The sequence below is a fragment of the Berghia stephanieae genome, chromosome 2 (assembly GCF_034508935.2).
Source record: "Berghia stephanieae isolate SIO BIC M18660-M18661 chromosome 2, UCSD_Bste_1.3, whole genome shotgun sequence".
NCBI classification, from domain to species: domain Eukaryota; kingdom Metazoa; phylum Mollusca; class Gastropoda; order Nudibranchia; family Aeolidiidae; genus Berghia; species Berghia stephanieae.
The window spans coordinates 50,029,195-50,037,630 of NC_088361.1; the positions used below are offsets into that span (position 1 = coordinate 50,029,195).

At 36.9% G+C, this 8,436-nt stretch overlaps 1 protein-coding gene across 2 annotated transcripts in view; it reads left to right on the top strand.

Moving 5' to 3' along the window:
• Positions 1-8,436, top strand: part of LOC144965092 (tRNA wybutosine-synthesizing protein 4-like) — a 47,311-nt gene that overhangs the window by 30,414 nt on the left and 8,461 nt on the right. The window lies entirely within an intron of this gene.

An 8,436-nucleotide genomic window follows, 5' to 3' on the forward strand; every position in this document is an offset into this window, starting at 1 on the left:
TGCTTTCGTTTTGACATAGCCCATGTATTCGTTTTATTTTGAATGAACCCTTTAGTAGGTGGATAAATAGGACATTATTTTGATAGGTTTCGAGTTGATCAAAAGAGAAGTATTTTTGATTGGTAAATTAATAGGAACATTTGTTTTTATTGGTTTGTCTTTGGGAGAATATTTTGATTGGGTTGTCAATAGGAAACTAATTTTTTTATTGGTTTGTCTATAGGAAAGTCTTTTTTTTTTTTATTGGTTTGTCTATAGGAAAGTCTTTTTTTTTTTATTGGTTTGTCTATAGGAAAGTCTTTTTTTTTATTGGTTTGTCTATAGGAAAGTCTTTTTTTTTTTATTGGTTTGTCTATAGGAAAGTCTTTTTTTTTTATTGGTTTGTCTATAGGAAAGTCTTTTTTTTTTTTATTGGTTTGTCTATAGGAAAGTCTTTTTTTTTTATTGGTTTGTCTATAGGAAAGTCTTTTTTTTAATTGGTTGGTCGAAAGGAAGGTTGTTTTTTGTTGTTGCTTTTAAAAAAATGATTATTGTTTGGTCGATGGGAAAGTGAACCACACCCCTGCGGACGGCCTATTTCCTTTAAACTTGGCAGGTCTGAATCTTGTGCAGTGGAAATTAAAACAAATAAAGTGTTTGACATGAGTAATGGGGCGGCCGTTACTTGAGTGCTTAAGTGGTTGATGGGCCGGTTGATTTGCAGTCCTTGTTTTGGGATGACTTATCCGCATCGGGTGCTTAGCACTCAACTATTTAAATAAATGTATATGATGTCATTCTAATCTTGTCCGTTTTTTGTTGTTGTTTTGTTTTTTGTTTTTTTGGTGGGGGAGGGGGGGGGTTGCTTGTTTGTTTTTGTTTGTTTATTTATTTACTTATTTTGGTTAGTTATTGAGTTAAAAATATATTTGCTTGAATGGTTGTTAGTTGATTTATATACTGATAATTGAATTTATATTCCCCTCCCTCCTCAAGTATCATTCTCTCTCTCTCTCTCTCTCTCTCTCTCTCTCTCTCTCTCTCTCTCTCTCTCTCTCTCTCTCTCTCTCTCTCTTTCTCTCTCTCTATCTGTCTAACTATCTATCTATCTCATATATATATATATATATATATATATATATATATATATATATATATATATATGTATATATATATATATATATATATATATATATATATATATATATATATATATATATATATAAATGCTGAAAACTTATATAGCGCTATAACTCCAATATATCAGACCCTAAGCGCTTAAATTACAAAATTACTTTGGCTGGGACATATTCACTCAGAGACACAACACACACACACACGCGCACACACACATACACACACACAAACACACACACACACACACACACACAACACAAACCAGACTCCTATCTTGCTTCTCATATCAGATACTTATATCGAAACAGATTAGTTTTTTGCGAACGATTAAAAATAGACAAAGATTCTTTTTCACGAATGCTTTGTGGTAAGGTGTTCCAAGCAGATGACCCCAAATGAGAAAAGAATCTCATTCCCGCTTTTTTGCGTATTCGATTGACAACTAGTTTGGTGGAATCACTGTTCGAACGTAAGACGTCCTATCCAAAGGGTAGTAAGTAGTAATTCCTTTTGTACATTTCACGTTATGGACACTGGGGTAAACTCCATGGACCTCACTCATAGCTCTGAAGTAAAACAAAATAATTGAGCTTTTATATAGGGCGATATCCACTAAACGTGCTCAAAGCGCTTCACAAGGGGTCCCTGCCAACGGCAAAGCATCTAGTTGAACGGTGTGTTGTGACGATGCTACCGGGCGGGTTCGCGACGGTGCACGAATACGGACCGGACTTTGCTGATTGGGTCGATCGTCATAACATAGTAGTAGTAGTGTGAGAACCATAAAAGGCTGCTGCCAACGGCAACACTTAACATGTAGGACCGGACATGACGCCTGTTAGACGATATTACAATTTTTCCTGACAGAGACAGCGCTGTTAACGGCCAGGTACTCATTTTACACCTGAGTACGGGGAGAGAATGTGAGTAAAGAGCCTTTTCCAAGGACTCAATTATGCGCCAAACGAGGCTCGAACCCAGGACCTTCCGATCCGAAAGTGAGTGTCATACCACAAGACCACATAGTCGCACAAGTACTATTATAATAAATAGGCTTCAACAGTCGTGACGTCACTTCCCTCATAATGACGCATAGTAACTTAGTAAATGGTTCTAAACTATCGGAACAATGGCGGACGCCCTTATGAAATATTTCTCCGACGAGCATAAAAGTGTATCCAGAGGAGAAAAACATAAATCTGATCATTTTTTGACTTTTATACATTCTGATCACATGAAATGTGAAAAAGTTCTAGCCAGCATGAAGAATAAAAAGTACCAATCTCTTTTGTTTAGAATCAAACTGCTGGTTGCTGGGCGGACGTGACATCAGACTATTCCTATTTTGAGTTTACATTCATTCATCACAAACCTTGTCACAACAAAGTGATAGATATGCTCAACCTCCTGCAATGATGGCTGAATGTTTTGATTTTCTAGCCCCCGTCATCGCGTTGAATGATAAGTAATTCGTGTGGGATGATTCTGCCCGGCTATGTGGTCTTGTGATATGACACTCGCTTTCGGATCGGAAGGTCCTGGGTTCGAGCCTCTCTCGGCGCATAGTTGAGTCCTTGGAAAAGGATCTTTACTCACATTCTCTCACCGTACTCAGGTGTAAAATGAGTACCTGGCCATTAACAGCGTTGTCTCAGTCCGAACAAATTGTAACATCGCTTAACAGGCGTCATGTCCCGTCCTGCATATTAAATGTTGCTGTTGGCCAGGGACCCCTTGTAAAGCGCTTTGAGCACATTTAGTGGATATTGTGCTATATAAAAGCTCAAGTGACTCAAGCTCAAAATTCTACAACACACTGACGAAATGCCTTTTGAACTTTGACCCGACGTTTGCTTACGTAATGTATCGATCAATTCAAATACCTCTTAACTTGCCAAAACAAAAACAAACGAGACCTTAAATAAAGCCAAGACTTCACAAAATCCCCGGGTTAAGAAACATTGGCATGTTTGGGGGTGATTGTTAAACACTAAAACTACAACAACAAAAAATCCGAAAAACTTGAGCTTTAATATAGCACACTATCGCCTAGACATGCGCAAAGTGCTTTACAAGGGGGTTTCAAGCCAACAGCCTCACTTAACATGTAGGCACAGTAGATTTTTAACGATAGGCACATTATGAAGCCTTATTACATTTATTTTCGGCACAGACAACGCCGTTACCGATCAGATACTCATTTTACACCTAAGTGTAGTGAGAGTAGATGAGTAAAGTAAAGAACCTTTTCCAGGGACTTAATGTTTCGCCGCCCAGATAGGGACTTGAACCGGGGACCCCACTCTGGTTCGTAGGCGAGTATCATACCACTAGACCACAAAGCCTTTACAAATTTTAATCAAAATATAAGAAGTCGTTTGACTAATATGTGAGATGTCATTGTACGATGATTTTTTTTTTCTGTTGTTGTCGTTGTTGTTGTAAGAGTACATTTTTGCTGGATGATCAACATAACAATTAATGTTTACTCGTTCACTGCTATAATCTGAAAAGACAGATATATTTAGAAATTTGGCCGGAAAACTCGTCCTTCAATTATCGATCGATTTAAATTACCTTCAACTTGGCAAAAACTCTCAAACCTGGGACCTTGCGAGAAGGAAGTGGGGGGGGGGGGGGGGGGGGGGGTTTGAAAGGTCTCAGGTTCAAAGTGTTTGCTAAGATGAGGGTCATTTAAATCGGTCGATAATTGAAGGACGAGTTTTCTGGCCAAATTTTTAAATACCTTGTTGTTTTGTTTTTTCCTGAGTACGGGAGTTAACAGGGTCATGTATTCGTGTTTTAGATTGAGTTGTCCTTGCTTGTTGTCCATAATTATATATAACCTATGGCCTTTTTGGCCTTATGAAAATATAACCTTTCACCGGGCATACCTTAAACCTTAGAAGGAATTCGACTTGCCTTTTCTCGTCATGAATCATTTACATTTTTGCTCAGCACGGGAGTAGGGGGAGGGGTGATATTATGGGCAGGTCCTTTGAGTTTCATTTAAACCTCCATCCCCTTCCCTTCCCCTCCAATGTCTTTCAAACCGCACAGTAGTAAAAAAAAAAAAAAGGGGGGGGGGGGGGGATATTACGTTACGAGGCTGAGTCGAAAAGTAATGGGACAAATCTACTGAGTTCATTTTTATCCATATGACGTCATATCTAGACTCATACATGTACACTCGAAGCCAAAAGTTGAGATTTTTAATTTCGCCAAATGTTGACAAAAGTATGGCAGTTCAAAATGGCTGCGGCGGTGGATAATAGATAGGAGGGCGATATTACTTTTATTTCTGGGAAGGGTTCCTGACCTCACATAGTGGGCATGGGGCACTTACTGTGTCTTCTATCCCTCTATGTCTGTTTTCCAACATGTTTTCTGTCTTTTTCTTGGGATGGGATTTCTTAGTTTTGTCCAGGCCCTTGCCGGCTACCCTAGCTGAGAGGGAAACAGTCAAATGTATAGTTTTGGGGGGTGATATTTTATTTGTCTTGTAAATCATCCCTCTGTTATCCACTGATTTGTTTATATATATATATATATATATATATATATATATATATATATATATATATATATATATATATATATATTATATGTGTGTGTGTGTGTGTGTGTGTGTGTGTGTGCGTGTGTCAGTGCATGACATAATTAGTCTGGAAGGTGACAATTTTGGATTTGCCATTTTCATTTTTTTATTTATTTTATTTTTTTTTCTTTGCATTTTCTGAAAGAAAATGCTCCCCAGAGCATTTTAACCTTTATTTGAAGTATATCGGATGATTTTTCATGATGTTATGGTCAGATGTATTAAGGAAAGGTATCCAGCAACTTTTCTCAAATTTCATACTTTTTCAACTTGACTAGCTGTAAAAAATATTTAGAAGTGAAATTAAGCATTGATATTTTCCAAAGATGTACAAAAAGGGTTGGTTTAATCATTTATGACAAGAACTCTGTGTGTGTGTGTGTGTGTGTGTGTGTGTGTGTGTGTGTGTGTGTGTGTGTGTGTGTGTCTGGATGAGACATTTAGATAATCTCAAACTAAGTTTACTGATTGTGGTATGCTCGTGGAATCTACATCTGTTTCCTGTTTGGATTGCCCTTTTACCTTTTCTTGGATGCTTTAATTATTGTAATTCTAGAATTTGTTACTATCCCATTTTCTTTCTTTTTACCTGGCGCTGATATGAACTAAATGTGTTGCAAGAGCCGTTAAAACCTTAAAAACAAAACAAAAACATTACTCTTATTTATTTATCTGTTTCATTTTTAACAATGTTTAGCTGGAATTATCTTATGACTGAAAATATATATTTTTTTAACTCAGAAAAACTAAAATATGACAAACGTGGGAGTTGAAAAATAAGGAGGGAGATTTAACTTTTTCATTAATTAATTTTTTTTTTTCTGGAGCTGGAATTGGAAGTTTGTTACACATTCTAGCTTTGGGTGTGAAGAGCATGAAATCTTTTTTGGAAAAAAATTGCACTCTGCAAAACTTAAATATGACCACCCGTGGGAATTTTGATTTTGATTCCTTTTTTTTTTTTAAATTTCGTATCACCTTTGATCGATCTATACCCATGTGCAGGTCTGATAACCCAAATTGTTATGGGCTCCTTGTTGTATTGAAAATGCTCTCAAACCAACGCAAAACAGTGTCTATTACAATAACGGTAGGCCTAAATCAAGCCCATAATTGCATCTGACTATCAGACCTGCAAATATGTGTACGTCGCCGTTGATACGTTACCTCCGTATTCTTTTACATATTTTTTATATTTAGTAAGTGGGTACAGTAAATAGATTCCAACTGGATTTTCCAACATCAGTTATTATGTAATATTGAAATATCTCAAGAGATCACGAGTAACAATTGAAGTACCTAGTGCTAAATGTACTTCAGTCACAGGAAATTCGTTTTGAGAAAATGCAGGTTAAAATTTGGATTCGGCTAAAGAGAGTATACACAAATATAAGATTGTGATATTGAAATAGGGTTCTTAAAGATTGTATTTATCATAAAATATAGTTGGTGAGTGAACTAAGTTACTTAAATTGTGTATCACCGATTGGCTGAAAAACCATAAAGATATGCTGACTTGCGCCCTTTTAGTGTTGGGGTCTTCAGTAATGCAGTACTTGTTGGGATGCTTGTCGGGATGACAGATTTGTAAAAAAAAAATAATAATAAATTCTTTTTTAATTAATGAATTAATTTGATTCTTTATTTATTTATACCAAAAAAAAATAAAAATAAAAAAAACAACAACAAAAACAACAAAAAAATAGCATGAGCTCTCACAGAAAGCAATATCCACTTAGTGTGCTTTTAAGGAGATTCCGAACCAAGACAAAATACCGAATCTGAACATGTAGGAGACAACGTGACATGCATACATAAACGTGATCAAAACAAAAGTAAACACATTTCAAACTAAGTACTTTGATAGTGTGCTCTTGGAATCTACATCTGTTTCCTATTTGAACCAATTCCCCTTTATCTTACCTTTTCTTGGGTGCTTTAATCGTATCTATAACTTTTTACTATCCCATTTTCTTCCTTTTTACTGGCGCTGATATGACCTTAATGTGTTGCAAGCGCCGTAAAACCCCTAAAAACAAACAAAACATTCTCCATGTTATACACATACTGTTTTAACCTTTTTGCCCCCCCCCCCCCCCCCCCCCCCCCCCCCCCCCCCCCCCCCCCCCCCCCTTTTTTTTTTAAATACCAGAAGCATGCATGGCAAAAAAATCTTACGTTTGCTGGTCTTTCCATCAACAGAAAAAAATTGTCTTAAATCATTTATTCTAAAATTCATGGTCACTGCCAAGACCTTATTTCGAATCACACAATCATGTCGTTGGACCCCTTGAAGCAAGCGCCTCAGTCACTAACGTAGCAATACAGGTCAATGTTACCAGGTGGATGATGTGATACCAAAAACTAGAGGTGCCTAAATGAGCCACTAAGATGGAGAGAAAAATAAAATGAGTAAATGTGACTCATATATAAGGGAACAACACAAAACAAACAACGTTTCGGCTCTTGGCCTTCGTCAGGAGATCAATAACAAAACACAAAATTGTCAGGTTACAAAATAGTCACATGTTTTTGTCAAATATGGAAAAACTGTAAATGTATGGCGAGGGTGTTGGATGTTGATGCAAGAAGAGGCGCAAGAGAAGGGAGTGGGAGATAAATGGGGGAGAGAGAGGAGGGGGGTGGTGGGTTATTATGTTATGTGTGCGTGTGCGTGTATGTGTGTGTGTGTGTGTGTGTGTGTGTGTGTGTGTGTGAAATGTATATATGGAATGAGGGTTGGGAGAGGGGGGAGGTAATGGATTAGTAATGTGTAATATACAGTAAAAGGTACTACAAAGACGTCATAAAATGGGAATGGGGATGAGGGAGGGATAGATAGGAAAATGAAGTAATCATTGATGGAACCTCAACAGGTCACTCAGACAGATAGAAATCAATCAATAAATTATTCATCTGTTAAAATTGAACAGTCTTCCAACTTCATATACTGAATCGCCTGCTTCAATGTGTGCAACTGCACGACCATGTGATTTTTAATTAAGCCGTTTTAAGCTACTTGCAGAAAACCCAACGAGTACGAAAGAAAAGAAAAGAAAAGAAAAAAAGGATAGAAATAAGAAATAAGAACTGATGAATTTTCCGAAGGAATATAAATTTTCACGGATGTTGATAACCACTTGAATATATTATTGTCCTTTCACACGGATATTTAAAGCTGAATATCAAAAATGATCATGTGACAATTAGCGATATTTTGTCTATTGTCGATCTTGTGACTTTGGGTGTAATAATATAATCCACTGCATTGCTTCATTACCTCACTCCACTCTGGTGTGAACGAAATGAAAAGCTGTTGGAACGGATTTATTTATTATCGTGTATGAATTGAAAATCTGTTTCCATATGGTTTGCTTAGGGAATGATTCAATTTGATCTTTGCAGTTTCCTTGTAAGCTGTGTGGACGTAAAAGTTAAACGAAAGTGTTTTAACTCGCCCATTTTGAAGATGGATTATGTATTCCTCTTTCAGTCAAGATAATTACAATGCCAGGGTCAGGTAATTGTCCTTCAGACAGTGCCAAGGTCAAGTAAAAGTCTTACAGAACCATATGAAACCGGAGTTTATCTTAATTTCTATACCGTGAAATGGACAGTAGCAATTTCTTGCTACCCTTTGGATAGCGCGCTGGAATCTATCGTAAAGAACTTTCCGACAGATATAACAGACCCAGCTGCCCAATCACTATTTGGTGGAAAGG